At 47.6% G+C, this 21,876-nt stretch overlaps 1 protein-coding gene across 4 annotated transcripts in view; it reads left to right on the top strand.

Moving 5' to 3' along the window:
- RHBDD3 (rhomboid domain containing 3) overlaps positions 1-21,876 on the top strand; it is a 179,550-nt gene that overhangs the window by 75,067 nt on the left and 82,607 nt on the right. Inside the window, exon 1 of one of the 4 annotated variants that reach the window (XM_069214571.1) lies at positions 14,899-14,972. The exons of 1 other annotated variant lie outside the window; for it this stretch is intronic. The gene's annotated coding sequence lies outside the window, so the exon portion shown is untranslated. Of the gene's footprint in view, positions 1-14,898; positions 15,754-21,876 lie in introns of those variants that run through there. 2 more of the 4 variants (XM_069214568.1, XM_069214570.1) reach the window with 2 other exon arrangements.

Raw genomic sequence — 21,876 nt, 5'->3', positions numbered from 1 at the left:
ATCCCTTCACAAACCTCCTGTAGTACCCATTCAAGCCAAGGAATGCCCTGACTTGAGTCTGGGTTTTTGGAGCTGTCCAGTCCAGAATAGTCTGGATCTTAGGCTGGAGTGGCTGAACTTGGCCTCCACCTACAAGGTGTCCCAAGTAAACCACAGTTCCCTGCCCTATCTGGCATTTGGATGCCTTGATAGAGAGGCCTGCTAATTGCAGAGCCTTCAAAACCTTCTTCAGGTGGACCAGGTGATCCTGCCAGCTGGAGCTAAAGACAGCAATATCGTCGAGATAAGCTGCACTAAAGGACTCCAAGCCAGAAAGGACTTGATTCACCAACCTTTGGAAGGTGGCAGGGACATTCTTTAAACCAAAGGGCATAACAGTAAACTGATAATGCCCATCAGGTGTGGAGAATGCTGTCTTTTCTTTTGCTCCTGGTGCCATTTTGATTTGCCAGTACCCTGCTGTCAAGTCAAAGGTACGTAGGAATTTGGCAGCACCTAATTTGTCAATGAGTTCATCTGCCCTTGGAATGGGATGGGCATCTGTCTTGGTGACAGAATTAATTCCTCTGTAGTCCACACAAACCTCATCTCTCTCTTTCCATCTTTGGTGTGAGGTTTGGGGACTAAGACCACTAGGCTAGCCCAGGGGCTGTCAGAGTGCTCAATGACTCCCAATTCCAGCATCTTGTAGACTTCCACCTTGGTGCTTTCCTTAACTTGGTCAGACTGTCTGAATATTTTGTTTTTGACAGGCATGCTGTCTCCTGTGTCCACATCATGGGTACACAGGTGTGTCTGACCAGGGGTTGGGGTTAGGGAAAAGAGCTCAGCAAACTGTTGCAGGACCTTCCTACAGTCAGATTGCTGTTGGCCAGAGAGGGTGTCTGAGAAGATCACTCCATCAACTGAGCCATCTTTAGGGTTTGTGGAGAGGAGATCAGGGAGAGGTTCACTCTCAGATTCCTGGTCCTCATCTGTTACCATTAACAGATTCACATCAGCCCTGTCATAGAAGAGCTTGAGGCGGTTCACATGGATCACCCTCTTGGGGGTCCTGTTAGTGCCTAGGTCCACCAGGTAGGTGACCTGACTCTTCTTTGCTAGCACTGGGTAAGGGCCACTCCATCTGTCCTGAAATGCCCTAGGAGCCACAGGTTCCAAAACCCAGACTTTCTGCCCTGGTTGAAATTCAACCATAGCAGCCTTTTGGTCATACCAAAACCTCTGGAGCTGTTGGCTGGCCTCAAGGTTTTTGCTTGCCTTTTCCATGTACTCTGCCATCCTGGAACGTAGGCCTAGTACATAGTCCACTATATCTTGCTTAGGCTCATGAAGAGGTCTCTCACAGCCTTCTTTCACAATAGCTAGTGGTCCCCTTACAGGATGGCCAAACAGAAGTTCAAAGGGGCAAAACCCTACTCCCTTCTGAGGCACCTCTCTGTAAGCGAAAAGCAGACATGGCAAGAGGACAGCCCATCTCCTTTTGAGTTTTTCAGGGAGCCCCATGATCATGCCTTTCAATGTCTTGTTAAACCTTTCAACAAGACCATTGGTTTTTGGATGGTATGGTGTGGTGAATTTGTAAGTCACCCCACACTGATTCCACATGTGTTTTAGGTATGCTGACATAAAGTTGGTACCTCTGTCAGGCACCACCTCCTTAGGAAAACCCACTCTGGTAAAAATACCAATGAGTGTTTTGGCTACTGCAGGGGCAGTAGTCGACATAAGGGGAATTGCTTCAGGGTATCTAGTAGCATGATCCACTACTACTAGTATGTATTGGTTCCCTGAGGTTGTGGGAGGTTCAAGTGGACCCACTATGTCCACACCCACTCTTTCAAAGGGGACCCCCACCACTGGAAATGGAATGAGGGGGGCCTTTGGGTGTCCACCTGTCTTACCACTGGCTTGACAGGTGGCACAGGAGACACAAAACTCCTTGACCTTCTGGGACATGTTGGGCCAATAGAAGTCGTTGACTAGTCTCTCCCACGTCTTGGTCTGTCCCAAATGCCCAGCAAGAGGAATATCTGGGCTAAGGTCAGAATGAACTTCCTAAACTCCTGAGGCACTACCACTCTCCTAGTGGCACCAGGTTTGGGATCTCTTGCCTCAGTGTAAAGGAGTCCATCTTCCCAATAGACCCTATGTGTTCCTGTTATCTTTCCATTGGACTCTTCAGCAGCTTGCTGTCTAAGGCCTTCAAGAGAGGGACAATTTTTTGTCCCTTATACAACTGCTCCCTTGAGGGTCCCCCTGGGCCTAGGAGCTCAACCTGATAAGGTTCTAACTCCAGAGGCTCAGTTCCCTCAGAGGCCAGAACTTCTTCCTGAGAAGAGAGGTTCTGTTTTTCTTGTTGTGTGGAAGCTGGTTCCCCAGTCTTCTTTCCTTTTCTCTTGGTGGTTTGGGCCCTTTTTCCAGGCTTCAACACCACTTCTTCACCCTGAGCCTTGCACTGTGCCCTTGTCTTGACACACACCAGTTCAGGGATACCCAGCATGGCTGCATGGGTTTTCAGTTCTACCTCAGCCCATGCTGGGGACTCCAGGTCATTTCCAAGCAAACAGTCTAAAGGGATATTTGAGGAGACCACCACCTGTTTCAGGCCATTGACCCCTCCCCACTCTAAAGTTATCATAGCCATAGGATGTACTTTAGTCTGATTGTCAGCGTTGGTGACTGGATAAGTTTGTCCAGCCAGGTATTGACCAGGGGAAACCAGTTTCTCTGTCACCATGGTGACACTGGCACCTGTATCCCTCAGGCCTTCTACACTTGTCCCATTAATTAAGAGCTGCTGCCTGTATTTTTGCATGTTAGGGGGCCAGGCAGCCAGTGTGGCTAAATCCACCCCACCCTCAGAGACTAATGTAGCTTCAGCGTGACACCTGATTTGCTCTGGGCACACTGTTGATCCCACTTGGAGACTGACCATTCCAGTGTTAGCTGGAGTAGAGTTTGAAGTGGAACCTTTCTTGGGACAGGCCTTGTCTCCAGTTTGGTGTCCAGGCTGATTACAGCTACGACACCAGGCCTTTTTGGGATCAAAGTTTTTACCCTTGTACCGAAAATTGGATTGTGAAGAGGCTCTGGGCCCACCCTCCTGAGCAGGTTTTTGGGGGCCTGTAGAAGACTCTACTATTTTTCCCTTTGGATGTCTCAACACTCTTCCCCTGGGGAGGCTTTGTGACCCCTTTCTTTTGGTCACCCCCTGTGGAAGTCTTGGTCACCCTAGTCTTGACCCAATGGTCCGCCTTCTTTCCCAATTCTTGGGGAGAAATTGGTCCTAGGTCTACCAGATGCTGGTGCAGTTTATCATTTGAACAATTACTCAATAGGTGTTCTTTCACAAATAAATTGTACAGCCCATCATAATCATTTACACCACTGCCTTGAATCCAGCCATCCAGTGTTTTCACTGAGTAGTCCACAAAATCAACCCAGGTCTGGCTCGAGGATTTTTGAGCCCCCCTGAACCTAATTCTATACTCCTCAGTGGAGAATCCAAAGCCCTCAATCAGGGTAGCCTTCATGAGGTCATAGGATTCTGCATCTTTTCCAGAGAGTGTGAGGAGTCTATCCCTACACTTTCCAGTGAACATTTCCCAAAGGAGGGCACCCCAGTGAGATCTGTTTACTTTTCTGGTAGCACAAGCCCTCTCAAAAGCTGTGAAACATTTGGTGATGTCATCACCATCTTCATATTTAGTTACAATCCCTTTAGGGATTTTCAACATGTCAGGAGAATCTCTGACCCTATTTATGTTGCTGCCACCATTGATGGGACCAAAACCCATCTCTTGTCTTTCCCTTTCTATGGCTAGGAGCTGTCTCTCTAAAGCCAATCTTTTGGCCATCCTGGCTAGCAGGAGGTGCTCTTCATTGAGGCTGTCCTCAATGATTCCAGAGTTACTGGACTCTCCTGTGAGAGAACCAGTATCTCTGACTATCACAGTTGGAGTCAGGGTTTGAGGGGCCCTGTTCTCCCTAACTAGGAGTGGAGTGGGGGAATTCACCTCCTCATCACTAGTTTCCCCCTCTGGGAGGTCATCCTCAGCGGGGTTGTCTTTGGCAAACTCTGCCAAAAGCTCCTGGAGCTGTAATTTGGTAGGGTTTAAACCAGCTTTAATATTTTTTAATTTGCAGAGAGACCTTAACTCTCTCATCCTAAGATGGAGGTAAGGTGTGATGTCGAGTTCCATCACATTCTCTTCTGCATTAGACATTATGTTTCTAAAAGTTGGAATACTTTTTAAGAATCTAAAACTATCTCTAGAACTTAATTCAAACTTTTACAAAACTTTTAAACTCTAAAAGAAATGCTAACAGGGACAAACACAAGGCCCTAGCAGGACTTTTTAAAAATTTAGAAAAATAGCTAAAATTTCAAAAATCAGTTTCTAATGACAATTTTTGGAATTTAGTCGTGTGATCAGGTACTGGCTGAGTAGTCCAGCAAATGCAAAGTCTTGTACCCCACCGCTGATCCACCAATGTAGGAAGTTGGCTCTGTATGCACTACTTCAAAGTAAGGAATAGTATGCACAGAGTCCAAGGGTTCCCCTTAGAGGTAAGATAGTGGCAAAAAGAGATAATTCTAATGCTCTATTTTGTGGTAGTGTGGTCGAGCAGTAGGCTTATCAAAGGAGTAGTGTTAAGCATTTGTTTTACACACACAGGCAATAAATGAGGAACACACACTCAGAAACAATTCCAGGCCAATAGGTTTTTGTATAGAAACATATATTTTCTTAGTTTATTTTAAGAACCACAGGTTCAAGATTTACATGTAATACTTCAAATGAAAGGTATTGCAGGTAGGTACTTTAGGAACTTTGAATTCGCAAAATAGCATATACAGTTTTCACATAAATCACATATAGCTATTTTAAAACTAGACACTGCAATTTTCAACAGTTCCTGGGGGGAGTAAGAGTTTGTTAGTTTTTGCAGGTAAGTAAACCACCTATGGGGTTCAAGTTTGGGTCGAAGGTAGCCCACCGTTGGGGGTTCAGCGCAACCCCAAAGTTACCACACCAGCGGCTCAGGGCCAGTCAGGTGCAGAGGTCAAAGTGGTGCCCAAAACGCCTAGGCTTCAATGGAGAAGGGGGTGCCCCGGTTCCAGTCTGCCAGCAGGTAAGTACCCGCGTCTTCGGAGGGCAGACCATGGGGGTTTTGTAGGGCACCGGGGGGGACACAAGTCCACACAGAAAGTACACCATCAGCGGCACGGGGGCGGCCGGATGCAGTGTGCAAACAATCGTCGGGTTTTCAATAGAAAGCAATGGGAGACCAAGGGGTCTCTTCAATGATGCAGGCAGGCACCACCTGGGCCAGGGAGAGGGCCTCCTGGGGGTCGCTCCTGCACTGGAGTCGGATCCTTCAGGTCCTGGGGGCTGCGGATGCAGTGCCTTTACCAGGTGTCGGGTCTTTGAAGCAGGCAGTCGCGGTCAGGGGGAGCCTCGGGATTCCCTCTGCAGGCGTAGCTGTGGGGGCTCAGGGGGGTCAACTCTGGCTACTCACGGTCTCGCAGTCGCCGGGGAGTCCTCCCTGAAGTGATTGTTCTCCACAAGTCGAGCCGGGGTCGTTGGGTGCAGAGTGCCAAGTCTCACGCTTCCGGCGGGAAACGCGTGTTGTTTCAAAGTTGCTTCTTTGTTGCAAAGTTGCAGTCTTTGGTGAACAGAGCCGCTGTCCTCTGGAGTTCTTGGTCCTTCTAGATGCAGGGCAGTCCTCTGAGGCTTCAGAGGTCGCTGGTCCCTGGGGAAAGCGTCGCTGGAGCACTGTCTTTAGAAGTGGGGAGACAGGCCGGTAGAGTTGGGGCCAAAGCAGTTGATGTCTCCGTCTTCTCTGCAGTGTTTTTCAGTTCAGCAGCCCTCTTCTTCTTAGGTTGCAGGAATCTGAGTTCCTAGGTTCTGGGGAGCCCCTAAATACTAAATTTAGGGGTGTGTTTAGGTCTGGGGGTTTAGTAGCCAATGGCTACTAGCCCTGAGGGTGGCTACACCCTCTTTGTGCCTCCTCCCGAGGGGAGGGGGGCACATTCCTATCCCTATTGGGGGAATCCTCCATCTGCAAGATGGAGGATTTCTAAAAGTCAGAGTCACCTCAGCTCAGGATGCCTTAGGGGCTGTCCTGACTGGCCAGTGACTCCTCCTTGTTTTTCTCATTATCTCCTCCGGCCTTGCCGCCAAAAGTGGGGCCATGGCCGGAGGGGGCGGGCAACTCCACTAGCTGGAATGCCCAGGGGTGCTGTAACAAAGGGGGTGAGCCTTTGAGGCTCACCGCCAGGTGTTACAGTTCCTGCAGGGGGAGGTGATAAGCATCTCCACCCAGTACATGCTTTGTTACTAGCCACAGAGTGACAAAGGCACTCTCCCCATGTGGCCAGCAACATGTCTGGTGTGTGGCAGGCTGCTAAAACTAGTCAGCCTACACGGATAGTCGGTTAAGGTTTCAGGGGGCACCTCTAAGGTGCACTCTGGGGTGTATGTTACAATAAAATGTACACTGGCATCAGTGCGCATTTATTGTGCTGAGAAGTTTGATACCAAACTTCACAGTTTTCAGTGTAGCCATTATGGTGCTGTGGAGTTCATGCATGACAGACTCCCAGACCATATACTCTTATGGCTACCCTGCACTTACAATGTCTAAGGTTTTGCTTAGACACTGTAGGGGCATAGTGCTCATGCACTTATGCCCTCACCTGTGGTATAGTGCACCCTGCCTTAGGGCTGTAAGGCCTGCTAGAGGGGTGACTTGTAGGCAGTGTGAGGTTGGCATGGCACCCTGAGGGGAGTGCTATCTTGACTTAGTCTTTTTATCCCCACTAGCACATACAAGCTGACAAGCAGTGTGTCTGTGCTGAGTGAGGGGTCCCCAGGGTGGCATAAGATATGCTGCAGCCCTTAGAGACCTTCCCTGGCATCAGGGCCCTTGGTACCAGGGGTACCAGTTACAAGGGACTTACCTGGATGCCAGGGTGTGCCAATTGTGGAAACAAAAGTACAGGTTAGGGAAAGAACACTGGTGCTGGGGCCTGGTTAGCAGGTGTAAGGAAATGCCTCCTTGGCATGGTTGCCCCCTGACTTTTTGCCTTTGCTGATGCTATGTTTACAATTGAAAGTGTGCTGAGGCCTGCTAACCAGGCCCCAGCACCAGTGTTCTTTCCCTAACCTGTACTTTTGTATCCACAATTGGCAGACCCTGGCAGCCAGATAAGTCCCTTGTAACTGGTACTTCTAGTACCAAGGGCCCTGATGCCAAGGAAGGTCTCTAAGGGCTGCAGCATGTCTTATGCCACCCTGGAGACCTCTCACTCAGCACAGACACACTGCTTGCCAGCTTGTGTGTGCTAGTGAGGACAAAACGAGTAAGTCGACATGGCACTCCCCTCAGGGTGCCATGCCAGCCTCTCACTGCCTATGCAGTATAGGTAAGACACCCCTCTAGCAGGCCTTACAGCCCTAAGGCAGGGTGCACTATACCATAGGTGAGGGTACCAGTGCATGAGCATGGTACCCCTACAGTGTCTAAACAAAACCTTAGACATTGTAAGTGCAGGGTAGCCATAAGAGTATATGGTCTGGGAGTTTGTCAAACACGAACTCCACAGCACCATAATGGCTACACTGAAAACAGGGAAGTTTGGTATCAAACTTCTCAGCACAATAAATGCACACTGATGCCAGTGTACATTTTATTGTAAAATACACCCCAGAGGGCACCTTAGAGGTGCCCCCTGAAACTTAACCGACTGTCTGTGTAGGCTGACTAGTTCCAGCAGCCTGCCACACCAGAGACATGTTGCTGGCCCCATGGGGAGAGTGCCTTTGTCACTCTGAGGCCAGTAACAAAGCCTGCACTGGGTGGAGATGCTAACACCTCCCCCAGGCAGGAGCTGTGACACCTGGCGGTGAGCCTCAAAGGCTCACCCCTTTGTCACAGCCCAGCAGGGCACTCCAGCTTAGTGGAGTTGCCCGCCCCCTCCGGCCACGGCCCCCACTTTTGGCGGCAAGGCTGGAGGGAACAAAGAAAGCAACAAGGAGGAGTCACTGGCCAGTCAGGACAGCCCCTAAGGTGTCCTGAGCTGAAGTGACTCTAACTTTTAGAAATCCTCCATCTTGCAGATGGAGGATTCCCCCAATAGGGTTAGGATTGTGACCCCCTCCCCTTGGGAGGAGGCACAAAGAGGGTGTACCCACCCTCAGGGCTAGTAGCCATTGGCTACTAACCCCCCAGACCTAAACACGCCCTTAAATTTAGTATTTAAGGGCTACCCTGAACCCTAGAAAATTAGATTCCTGCAACTACAAGAAGAAGGACTGCCTAGCTGAAAACCCCTGCAGAGGAAGACCAGAAGACGACAACTGCCTTGGCTCCAGAAACTCACCGGCCTGTCTCCTGCCTTCCAAAGATCCTGCTCCAGCGACGCCTTCCAAAGGGACCAGCGACCTCGACATCCTCTGAGGACTGCCCCTGCTTCGAAAAGACAAGAAACTCCCGAGGACAGCGGACCTGCTCCAAGAAAGGCTGCAACTTTGTTTCCAGCAGCCTTGAAAGAACCCTGCAAGCTCCCCGCAAGAAGCGTGAGACTTGCAACACTGCACCCGGCGACCCCGACTCGGCTGGTGGAGATCCAACACCTCAGGAGGGACCCCAGGACTACTCTGATACTGTGAGTACCAAAACCTGTCCCCCCTGAGCCCCCACAGCGCCGCCTGCAGAGGGAATCCCGAGGCTTCCCCTGACCGCGACTCTTTGAATCCAAAGTCCCGACGCCTGGGAGAGACCCTGCACCCGCAGCCCCCAGGACCTGAAGGACCGGACTTTCACTGGAGAAGTGACCCCCAGGAGTCCCTCTCCCTTGCCCAAGTGGAGGTTTCCCCGAGGAATCCCCCCCTTGCCTGCCTGCAGCGCTGAAGAGATCCCGAGATCTCTCATAGACTAACATTGCGAACCCGACGCTTGTTTCTACACTGCACCCGGCCGCCCCCGTGCTGCTGAGGGTGAGATTTCTGTGTGGGCTTGTGTCCCCCCCGGTGCCCTACAAAACCCCTCTGGTCTGCCCTCCGAAGACGCGGGTACTTACCTGCAAGCAGACCGGAACCGGGGCACCCCCTTCTCTCCATTCTAGCCTATGTGTTTTGGGCACCACTTTGAACTCTGCACCTGACCGGCCCTGAGCTGCTGGTGTGGTGACTTTGGGGTTGCTCTGAACCCCCAACGGTGGGCTACCTTGGACCAAGAACTGAACCCTGTAAGTGTCCTACTTACCTGGTAAAACTAACAAAAACTTACCTCCCCCAGGAACTGTGAAAATTGCACTGTGTCCACTTTTAAAACAGCTATTTGTCAATAACTTGAAAAGTATACATGCAATTTTTATGATTTGAAGTTCCTAAAGTACTTACCTGCAATACCTTTCGAACAAGATATTACATGTTAAATTTGAACCTGTGGTTCTTAAAATAAACTAAGAAAAGATATTTTTCTATACAAAAACCTATTGGCTGGATTTGTCTCTGAGTGTGTGTACCTCATTTATTGTCTATGTGTATGTACAACAAATGCTTAACACTACTCCTTGGATAAGCCTACTGCTCGACCACACTACCACAAAATAGAGCATTAGTATTATCTCTTTTTACCACTATTTTACCTCTAAGGGGAACCCTTGGACTCTGTGCATGCTATTCCTTACTTTGAAATAGCACATACAGAGACAACTTCCTACAGCAGGCCTCAGCACACTTTCAAATCAAAACTTAGCATCAGCAAAGGCAAAAAGTCAGGGGGTAACCATGCCAAGGAGGCATTTCCTTATGCCCATTGATTCAGATTTGTTCTTGCCACAGTTAAGATGCCTTCTGCCAATGTATATGTTATGACATTTTGTTTTGTATGCTTAAAGGTTTAAACAAATTATTTAAAAAATGGATTGCTGACGACTTAAGGAGGATGAGTGAGATCCGCCATCTCGGTCAGTAGACTTATGCTCCAGAAATATATTTGCATGCTGCAATTTCTGTTTGATTTTGTTAGGCATAAGTCAAAAGTAAAAATACATAATATTTGAAAATAATAAACGCAACTTATATTCACTGATCGATTGGAGCTTACACTTATAACTGGAATTAATTGTATTGCTCTCAGAAACATGGATGGCAGCGGGTGGTTAATCCATCCATACCGTCTTACCTTTAACACACAACAAGCGTGCTTGGCATACGATGAGGTTCATGTATTCTTTGTAATCTGCCCTGCACTCTTAAAGAATCGTATTCTGGTCTTGTGGAGCGATTTCAAGGTTCCAACAAGTTTTTAGTAGTTCCAGGAACGTGTCAAAGCATGTGCAAAGTGGGCAATTGCCCAGGGCAATCAATTGCCCTTGGGAAAGTAAACTTTCTCTCTAGCTTAACATTGCCTACTTCAATATCTCAGCCTCTTTCCTCTGTCTCCAACTACCTCTGCATCTGATTCTGTCTCTTTTGGCCGTGTCCTTTTTAAGATTTTTGGGCCCCTGGAAAGACATATTTCAATTATTTTTGTGTGAATCCCGTTTCTGAACGTTTGTTCCGCATCTTACAGGCTTCAATTAGCAGAAAATGGGTAATAAAATAAAAAAAAACTCTACTAACTGGAGGCCCCACAATATGTCTTGCCCGGGGACCTAAAAATCCTCAAAACAATGAGTGGTTCATATTCTAGATGGGACGAGAGCTGCCACCTAGCCAGGATTTTGTTGACACGGTTGTTATTTTTATGCAAATCTGGTAAGAAAATTGGCAAAAATGATCCCATTTCCCCATCCAAAACGTGCATTTATAGGACACTTGTGAATCCCTGCATAACATCATTACCTGGTAGTGCAGGCTGCCTTTGATGAGAATGTTTCACTACACATCAATACATAGATCAGTGCTTTCAAACATTTTTATTTCACCGATTTAAGGAAAAAAACAAAGAGATGAGCAAACCTTGGCAGAAGTCAACCAGGTTTCTGAGCACTGTTGATATATTTTTACAGCGCACTGTGCCAGTTCTTCCCTGCAAGAAAATAAGCCTTTCCCGGAACTAATGTATCTTTGCATCTAAATACACCTGAAGACCAACCCTCAACCCTGCCAAACAGGTTGGTACAAAATACTTGATTGGCAAGGGAGGCAGACCAGGGCTGCCAAACTAAACACGAGTACATAAAACGATGACATTTGTTCCCCTAAATGTAGTTTCAGGTTGTTTTTTGTATAACATTCGGTTCATTAGACTGTATTTTATGTCCTACTACTTATTGATATTTTTAACTGCCAGTTGTATAGTGTCCGAAAGGTGAGACAGCCTAGTTAACACACAGGATCTCTATATTTGTCATGCCTTGCTTCTAAGATTCATAACATTTTAGATAACATTTCATCGAAATACGGCAGGACCCTTTGTTCCCAGCCTACAAAGCACAACTAGAGAATCACCTACTTCTGAATCAAATGAGTACACCCCGAAACTCTATCCACCATGGTAGGCCCGACTGGTCTCCAGAGCCTTGCAGGCCTCAGCACACCCTCTTGTCCGTCTTCACATTCCATCTCGTTGCAGCGCATGACGGACTTAGGCGTCGAAGTTCCTGCTTGGCGTTGGCCAAAATCTGTCTTCATAGTGAGAGAGTAAGATATCTGGGTTGCTCCCCATACGTCGTCCAGCAAGCAGCTAACTTTTGGGGTGCCACAGGACAGTAAGCCTGCATTATTTAATGTATATGTTGTCCTTTTATCAAAACTCATTTCATCTTATGGGTTGGTGACCCTCTCATATGCTGATGATATCCAGGTGCTCCTCACTCGGATCCTTCTTACTCTCACTTTTTTTCCCCAATCATTGTATGACTTATGATAACTCTCCTCTTACTGCACGTATACTCAGTACATTACTCTATTACACCAGACTGTTTAGACTATTTATGTATCCATTCTTCTACAAATGCAACTACTAACAACAAGGCAAACTATAAAAATAGTATAATCCTACTGTTGTTTTCACCACTATACCCATCTACAACTTTTGATCTCCTTGTACTCTATGTAACTATTCCAACCTCTCCAAAACTTTGCCCATACATATGGTTGGTGCGCATGAATGGCTGGTCCATGCCACTGCGGAGCAGACAAAACCCAAAGCTAGGGTTGGCTTTTGCCTCTGGACCTGTGAGATCTGGTTGTCACAGAGCGCAGGTGGATGTTGTACAAAATAATTTGCTTAAACCGATATATTTTTTTCTTCTGTAAAAGAATGAAGCTGCAAGAGAACAGACATGAACTCTGAAATTCAAACAGAAAAGGACTGCCACAAAGACAGCAGCAAAGAAACTAGTGCTCGGTGGAAGGCCTGAGAGTGTGGGTGTGTATAGTGCAGCACTGTAAGTCATTTCATGGGGCTTGTATATTAGTATTGCAAACCCTTTGTGTGGGAACCTGAAATTCTTTCTCTATATGCTTCTTCACAAATGGTTAAAAACTTTGTACAGCACTTTAAAACCTTGATATTGACCATCTACATTGATCTGCTTCCTGAATATGTCTGGCCCTATGTTCATTGCTCAAAGACAAAAGGCCCTTCTGGATTGTACATCTGGATCACCTAGTCTCCGTGCCCTCCAGCGTTTTTTGCCTCCTCCACAGGGACTATAGTCCCCATCCTCAATCAACTTTTAACAGCTAGCTAGAGTCAGCAGTAGTTCCTTCTTGTTGGAAAAGAGTTAAAGATATTCCCCTCTTTAAAAACAGTCTGCTGATCCATCAATGTTATCTAACTTTCACTCCTATTTCCTGCTTCCTACCATAGGTAAAATGCTGAGGAAGGTTGTTAACATGCAGTTATTCACTTATTCTGAGGACAATAATCTTCTTCCTCGTACTCATTTGGGCTTTCACCAACAGCATAGCGCGAAATTCGCCCTCCCGGAGGTTGCAGAACTGATAATGTTTGGAATGGAACCGGCGCCACCCTGTCACTTTAGGCCATTTCCCAGGAATCAACATTTAGAAAAGATCTTAAAACCCACCTGTTGTAATATTGGTAGAGCGGCATGTGAGTATATCCTTGCAGGTCCAACGTTGGGATGCTTTATGAAGGAGATGCACGTTTTATAAATCATTCATTCATTCAATGTGAAGTATGTGTTATACAAAACAATAAGTAAATGTCTCATTTACACTTCCATGATGGGCAACTCCTCTACTTTTTGGTTCAAGCCAAAAACCGTGAAACAGTATAATGATTTTTATCTGCAGACTGTTTGTGAGTTCAAGGACTCAGTCGCTCCAGGTTTCAGAGCAATAATAGGAGTAATACAATGGAAACATTTTCAAATGCTTTACAAAATCGTTTTCAATGATATGAGTAAAAGAAGCATTTAGCTAAAGAATTTTATAACACTATACAAAGCGTTAAAAAATAAAAGAAGCAGAAGAACTAAACTGAGAAAAATCGGTTAACATTAGTGTAAAGGGAATATACATTGTTAAAGTAATGTACAGTATGTCAACGATTATGTATAGAGAGCTCAGGATATGAAAGCTGAATAAGGGGATTGTGTGAAAACTTAAAGTTTAACTTAGATTACTACCAAACCATGAGATAAGTAAATAAATCCAGGCACACAAAAATAACTGTTTTCCAATATATGAACAATGCAATCCAGATAACCGACAGCACAACTCAGCCCAATGTACAAGTGGGATAAACAAAATGAGTGTACATGGCAACTGGGGATTCGCTAAGAGAGTACATTAGTTATATCATGAAACTGAGCATCAGCTGTGAACAGTGAGGTCAAGTAAGAGAGGGATGGCAGAAATAAAATAGCAGAGGCTATTGTAGAAAGCAGAAAGGGCATTATGAGGTCACGTGAAGATTTTGCAGTGAGCATGTTTTTCAAGGTCTGTAAAAGCAGAAAGGGAAGGTGCTGGATGTACTGCAAGAATCTTTCAGATTTTGGGACATTGCCCAAGAGGGCACTGTATAAGGTAGTTTTCTTCTTGAAAAAGAAAGCTGTTTTGTTTTTCGATTGCGGGTTTTGTTTACCTCCAGGTACCAGTAACGTTTTAAATAAGATATCTGTGAGGCTTTGGTGTTGAGACAAGCAGTTGTTATGAATAACGAAGGGCTGAGATGGTAACTTTACTTGCTAAAATTAGAAGTTCCGTTTTGGGTTTTATTATTTCCCCGTCTAAAAATATTTTCCCTGGCTCAGCACAAAATGCAACAACAATTAACTTTTCCTTTGGAAAACGAAACTCGACTTAGGTGATGCTATCAAACCCAGGGGAGTACAGCGCGAGATGAATGAACCTCCCTCCAATTGGAGCCCGCTTTGGAAAGCCCATGGCACTCAGACCAACGTGGCGGTGTGTGTGTACGAATTGCTACCACGGTTGGCACGCACAACCACATAATTTACTTTTCAGGCTTTTTGCATCTCAGCCAAGACAGTCAAACGCCAAAGCAAGTTGTAGGTGGCTGGTCTGGCCTTGCTGCTTTGGGCGGTACGCTTACACTGCACGTCCTATTTGAAGACACACTCTTTATTTCCATAATTCCACTGTTCTGCATGCAGGCAGTAAATCGCATTTTATTCCCAAAATGTCACTGTTGGGACTATAGGCTATCAACTGAACTTTCTTCTCAAGAGTCCACTATCTTTAACGAAGACGATAATTTGGGATTTTCTAGCATATTGCGTAAAAGAATTCTTACTAAATTCCTAGAGCTCTTAATTATAAGTGCATTGTAGCATGGGCCTCTCATCCCCTCCGCTGCCACCCTACTCTTTTTTGGCGGGGAGAGAGTTTTGCCACGGTCCCTGGGAAGCTGCATTGTTTGACTAACAGGAAGTGGTGGGGAGCTGCGTGTAGGCTGCAGAGGCAGCCGAAGAGGAAGTGTGCGGATACAGCCCGGTGCCCTTGTTCAGGGAGCAGGTGCTGCTGACCGTGGATCTTTTAATGTTAGAGGGGCTGGTGCCAGGTCAGAGTCCGTCAGGCATAAATGAGAGGAGGTGGTGGTAGTTTATCAGCTTTCAAAATATCACTCTCAATTTCAATAGTTATTGTAATGTGTCCCTTTTCTGACCCAATTGGCCCTCTTTCATTTTTCAGCCGAGGGAGAGTGTTGGATTTAACTGCGCCTTGGAAGACGTGTGCAACGAATAGAGAGGGCTGTGCTCGGCAGCAAGGACAGTGTCTGTCTTAATGGCAGTTCTAGGTCGAGCTAGGCAGCGCGCAAGCGCTGTATTCGACATTTTGTACTGTATATCTGTGGGCTTTAACCACGCCCATCACTTTCATTCGTTCCTTGCCTGCCCTTGATTTCGTAGGAACAGGGCCGGCTTTAGCACTAGTGGTGCCCTGTGCAACAGTGTCTTCTGGCACCACCAACGCATGACCACCTCCTTGGATTCCCTCACTACTACCGGGCAATGTGCCCCTCATCTCTCCATAGCCTCCCCTTCACATACATTCATTTTGTTTTGAAGCGCTTGTAAAGGCTGCCCTACTAATCCACTCAGTTATCCATATATATAAAATATAGTTCTGTTCTTTGCAACAGGCATATTAACCCTCTACGCTACTTTATGGCTAGTCAAAGCTGCCGCTAGACAAAACTCCCATCTCTCTCCCTAACAGGAACATTAATCACAAGAAGTATCTTCACATTTTAATTGCTTCCTGAAGGTTGACCGCACAAGGAACTTTTCAGCAGGTGATGTTAAATCGCAAATTTAATTTAAGTTATTTCTAAACACGGCGCTCCCCTGAGGCCATCGTTCCCCCAATTCAGGTTAGCACCCTGTGCGGCTGCACCCCCCTAAAGCCGGTCCTGTGTAAGAAAATGCTTCTTGTTTGTCACTCTGTTACATGGATGATTGCGTGATCGGCCATATAGCTTAGTGTGGGGCACTATTTTTTTCTTTTGCTTCCCCGCTTTGCGCTGCATGGCCGTATGTTGTTTCTTCCTACTCCATGTGTTTTGGGCATGCAACTTTTTGTGGTGTCTAAGCACTTTACATAACTACGCATTTAGCATGAACTCGATCGAAAGAGGCCTTTACATCACTTCGTGAAGTTACAGCACAACCTCGTTTCTTCAAGTATTTTCAGTTTATGTAGTTTATTAAATCTGCCACCACTAAAACGTGTCCCCTGGTGCGAAATCAGCCTTTGAGCGTGCATTTTTGTGCTTCGACTTCAGAAGCTTAAAGCAGAGGAAGGTGGCGGTTCTCGCATGATGCTTTATCATAGATGTATATTTTATTTTGCTGAAAATGACAGCTTTGTCTGGGGCACCAGTGCCGCAAGCTTCTGTCGTTTGATATTCAAAGTGCTATCAGGGAACTCCGCACACCTCATGAAAGTAACTCTGTCAGGAAACCATCAGCATCTGGAGTCTGAAAGAACTTTCTCCGAAATGATAAACATGTCCCAAATGCTCACGTCAGACAGATTTACATAGCCTTTCACAATGAACGTGCGGCTCAGTTGTAAGTAACATTCACAGACGATTTAAGATCTTTACAGAACATGTTGTGACCCTGGGAAACGGATATGTTGCCTGTCAAAGACTGGCTTTTGATGAAAGTCTGGATGCTTTTCTGTGGACTGCAGGGAAGACTATTCGGAAGAAATAACAAAGGGGTGGCATTCAAAAGCAAAAAAGATGTTTAAGGATTTCTATGGTGCCCACAGAATCTTGCATAAGGCATCAAAGTGCTATCAAAGAGTAGTTCCTGGTGAATAAGTTTGAGCTGACTGGATGTTGTCTTCTTTAGAAAACAACGATTTGGTGGATTTTATTTGCTGAAAGTTGTACTTGGAGATCTCAATGGCCCCCCTTCATTCAACCTGTCCCAATATTTTAAAGAAACATGATGCATTTCTTGTTCCTTCTTTTCCCCTACCTGGTCCTTAATTGTTTAAAGAATTTCACTCCTAAGTTTCACAGCAAACAGAACACCGAGGTCAGTATTACATAAAGGTTTCACTTAATCAATCAATCAATGAAACATTTGTAAAGCGCGCTACTCACCCGCTAGGGTCTCAAGGTGCTGGGGGGGGGGGAGGACTGCTACTGCTCGAATAATCAGGTCTTGAGGTGTTTCCTGAAGGTCAGGAGGGTGGGTCTGTCGAAGGTGGGCAGGGAGGGTGTTCCAGATCTTGGCGGCGAGGTGGGAGAAGGATCTGCCACCGGCTGTAGTTCGATGGATGGGAGGGATAGCGGCGAGGGCAAGTTTGGCGGGTGGGAGTGTGGAAGGTGAGTCGCTCGTTGAGGTAAGCCGGGCCTGTATTGTGAAGGGCTTTGTGAGTGTGGATGAGGAGTTTGAAGGTGATCCTCTTGGTGACAGGGAGCCAGTGCAGGTCTCTGAGGTGGGCTGAGATGTGGTCGCGGCGATGGATGTTGGGGATGAGGCGTGCGGAGGCGTTCTGTATACGTTGTAGTTTCTTCTGTGGTTCCTGCATAGAGCGTGTTTCCGTAGTTCAGTCTGCTGCTGACGAGAGCGTGGGTGACCGTCCATCTTGTTTCGGTGGGGATCCATCTAAAGATCTTGCGAAGCATGCAGAGGGTGTTAAAGCAGGAAGATGAGACGTTGTTGACTTGGTGGGTCATGGTGAGTAATGAGTGTAGGATGAGGCCTAGATTGCGTGCGTGGAAGATGAGTGTTGGTGCGGTTCCTAGGGTGGCTGGCCACCTGGAGTCATCCCATGCGGAGCGGTTGGAGCCGAGGATGAGGATCTCCGTCTTGTCCGAGTAAAGTTTGAGGCGGCTCTTCTACACCCAGGTGGCGATGGCGTGCAGACCGCCGTGGAGGTTGGTTTTGGTGGTGGCGGGGTCCTTGGTGAGTGAGAGGATCAGCTGGGTATCGTTGGCGTAGGGGATGATGTTGAGGTTGTGGGACCGGATGATGTTGGCGAGCGGTGCCATGTAGATGTTAAAAAGAGTTGGGCTGAGAGAAGATCCTTGGGGAACGCCGCAGATGGTTTTGGTGGCCCCCGACAGGAAGGCGAACTCTCTCCGTTCGGCTGGAGAGGAAGGACGTGATTCAGTCAAGAGCTTTGTGGCGGATCCTTGTGTCGTAGAGGCAAGTGCAGAGGGTGTGGTGGCAGATGGTGTCAAAAGCAGCCAAGAGGTCCAAGAGGATGAGGGCGGTGGTTTCGCCCTTGTCGAGCATGGTCCTGATGTTGTCAGTTGCGGCGATGAGGGTGGTCTCGGTGCTGTGGTTCCTACGGAATCCTGATTGGGAAATGTCCAGTGTGTTGTTGTCTTCCTGGAAGCGGGTCAGTTGGTGTAAGGAAATGCCTCCTTGGCATGGTTGCCCCCTGACTTTTTGCCTTTGCTGATGCTATGTTTACAATTGAAAGTGTGCTGAGGCCTGCTAACCAGGCCCCAGCACCAGTGTTCTTTCCCTAACCTGTACTTTTGTATCCACAATTGGCAGACCCTGGCACCCAGATAAGTCCCTTGTAACTGGTACTTCTAGTACCAAGGGCCCTGATGCCAAGGAAGGTCTCTAAGGGCTGCAGCATGCCTTATGCCACCCTGGAGACCTCTCACTCAGCACAGACACACTGCTTGCCAGCTTGTGTGTGCTAGTGAGGACCAAACGAGTAAGTCGACATGGCACTCCCCTCAGGGTGCCATGCCAGCCTCTCACTGCCTATGCAGTATAGGTAAGACACCCCTCTAGCAGGCCTTACAGCCCTAAGGCAGGGTGCACTATACCATAGGTGAGGGTACCAGTGCATGAGCATGGTACCCCTACAGTGTCTAAACAAAACCTTAGACATTGTAAGTGCAGGGTAGCCATAAGAGTATATGGTCTGGGAGTCTGTCAAACACGAACTCCACAGCACCATAATGGCTACACTGAAAACTGGGAAGTTTGGTATCAAACTTCTCAGCACAATAAATGCACACTGATGCCAGTGTACATTTTATTGTAAAATACACCACAGAGGGCACCTTAGAGGTGCCCCCTGAAACTTAACCGACTATCTGTGTAGGCTGACTAGTTTTAGCAGCCTGCCACAAACCGAGACATGTTGCTGGCCCCATGGGGAGAGTGCCTTTGTCACTCTGAGGCCAGTAACAAAGCCTGCACTGGGTGGAGATGCTAACACCTCTCCCAGGCAGGAATTGTCACACCTGGCGGTGAGCCTCAAAGGCTCACCTCCTTTGTGCCAACCCAGCAGGACACTCCAGCTTGTGGAGTTGCCCGCCCCCTCCGGCCAGGCCCCACTTTTGGCGGCAAGGCCGGAGAAAATAATGAGAAAAACAAGGAGGAGTCACTGGCCAGTCAGGACAGCCCCTAAGGTGTCCTGAGCTGAGGTGACTCTAACTTTTAGAAATCCTCCATCTTGCAGATGGAGGATTCCCCCAATAGGATTAGGGATGTGACCCCCTCCCCTTGGGAGGAGGCACAAAGAGGGTGTACCCACCCTCAGGGCTAGTAGCCATTGGCTACTAACCCCCCAGACCTAAACACGCCCTTAAATTTAGTATTTAAGGGCTACCCTGAACCCTAGAAAATTAGATTCCTGCAACTACAAGAAGAAGGACTGCCTAGCTGAAAACCCCTGCAGCGGAAGACCAGAAGACGACAACTGCCTTGGCTCCAGAAACTCACCGGCCTGTCTCCTGCCTTCCAAAGATCCTGCTCCAGCGACGCCTTCCAAAGGGACCAGCGACCTCGACATCCTCTGAGGACTGCCCCTGCTTCGAAAAGACAAGAAACTCCCGAGGACAGCGGACCTGCTCCAAGAAAGGCTGCAACTTTGTTTCCAGCAGCCTTGAAAGAACCCTGCAAGCTCCCCGCAAGAAGCGTGAGACTTGCAACACTGCACCCGGCGACCCCGACTCGGCTGGTGGAGATCCAACACCTCAGGAGGGACCCCAGGACTACTCTGATACTGTGAGTACCAAAACCTGTCCCCCCTGAGCCCCCACAGCGCCGCCTGCAGAGGGAATCCCGAGGCTTCCCCTGACCGCGACTCTTTGAATCCGAAGTCCCGACGCCTGGGAGAGACCCTGCACCCGCAGCCCCCAGGACCTGAAGGACCGGACTTTCACTGGAGAAGTGACCCCCAGGAGTCCCTCTCCCTTGCCCAAGTGGAGGTTTCCCCGAGGAACCCCCCCCTTGCCTGCCGGCAGCGCTGAAGAGATCCCGAGATCTCTCATAGACTAACATTGCGAACCCGACGCTTGTTTCTACACTGCACCCGGCCGCCCCCGCGCCGCTGTGGGTGAAATTTCTGTGTGGACTTGTGTCCCCCCCGGTGCCCTACAAAACCCCCCTGGTCTGCCCTCCGAAGACGCGGGTACTTACCTGCAAACAGACCGGAACCGGGGCACCCCCTTCTCTCCATTCTAGCCTATGTGTTTTGGGCACCACTTCGAACTCTGCACCTGACCGGCCCTGAGCTGCTGGTGTGGTGACTTTGGGGTTGCTCTGAACCCCCAACGGTGGGCTACCTTGGACCAAGAACTAAGCCCTGTAAGTGTCTTACTTACCTGGTAAAACTAACAAAAACTTACCTCCCCCAGGAACTGTGAAAATTGCACTAAGTGTCCACTTTTAAAACAGCTATTTGTGAATAACTTGAAAAGTATACATGCAATTTTGATGATTTGAAGTTCCTAAAGTACTTACCTGCAATACCTTTCGAATGAGATATTACATGTAGAATTTGAACCTGTGGTTCTTAAAATAAACTAAGAAAATATATTTTTCTATACAAAAACCTATTGGCTGGATTTGTCTCTGAGTGTGTGTACCTCATTTATTGTCTATGTGTATGTACAACAAATGCTTAACACTACTCCTTGGATAAGCCTACTGCTCGACCACACTACCACAAAATAGAGCATTAGTATTATCTCTTTTTGCCACTATCTTACCTCTAAGGGGAACCCTTGGACTCTGTGCATACTATTCCTTACTTTGAAATAGTGCATACAGAGCCAACTTCCTACAGTTGGGCATTCACGATCTTCTCGATGACCTTCGCCGGGAAGGGGAGGAGGGAGATGGGTTGGTAATTCTTGAGGTCTTCGGGGTCCGCTTTGGGTTTCTTCAGAAGGGCGTTGACTTCGGTATGCTTCCAGCTCTCTGGGAAGGTGGCGGTCTCGAGGGAGCTATTGATGATCATACGGAGTTGGGGGGCGATGATGGGGTTCGCTTTGTTGAAGACATGGTTTGGGCAGGGGTCGGAGGGAGAGCCAGAGTGGATGGTGCTCATGGTTTTGATGGTGTCCTCGTCGTTGATGTGGGTCCAGGAGAGCAAGAGGTCGGTGTGGCTGGGAGCGTCACGTGTTGGTGGTGGCCGTGATGGGGGGTGAAGAGTTGAAGCTGTTGTGGATTTCCGTGATCTTGCAATCGAAAAAGGTGGCGAGGGGGTTGCAGAAGTCTTGCGAAGGAGTGGGGTCGATGGAGCAAAATAGCAAAAAAGCACTGGTGCAAAATAATAGGAAATGCTTATGTAACAGGGAATGGAACAAGCACATTTTGCCCCAGCTCACAATAAATAAATGGGTTTGATCCAGACCTAAAATAAAGAAAGCACATTGTGAAACAACTATGAAAACACATGACGTGTTTGCTAGTAAATCAGTAATGATCAACAAAATACACATGCTCCACAAATACCCATTACTAAAAGAATGAAGGTAAATATTTTTTTCATCATTTGCACTTTATTTGTGATATGAAATAGGGTACATTGGCTGTAGGACCCGGTGTTTCTTCAGTAATAGCTTCTAAGGATGTATGATTTTAAATGAATTGAACTGTAAGAGAGGGTCTGTGTAAAGTGATTTGGTGCAGGGCGCAAA

The sequence above is a fragment of the Pleurodeles waltl genome, chromosome 11 (genome assembly GCF_031143425.1).
Source record: "Pleurodeles waltl isolate 20211129_DDA chromosome 11, aPleWal1.hap1.20221129, whole genome shotgun sequence".
NCBI classification, from domain to species: Eukaryota; Metazoa; Chordata; class Amphibia; order Caudata; family Salamandridae; genus Pleurodeles; species Pleurodeles waltl.
Note: the sequence above shows the minus strand (reverse complement) of the source record. Positions and strands in the feature narration are given on the sequence as shown.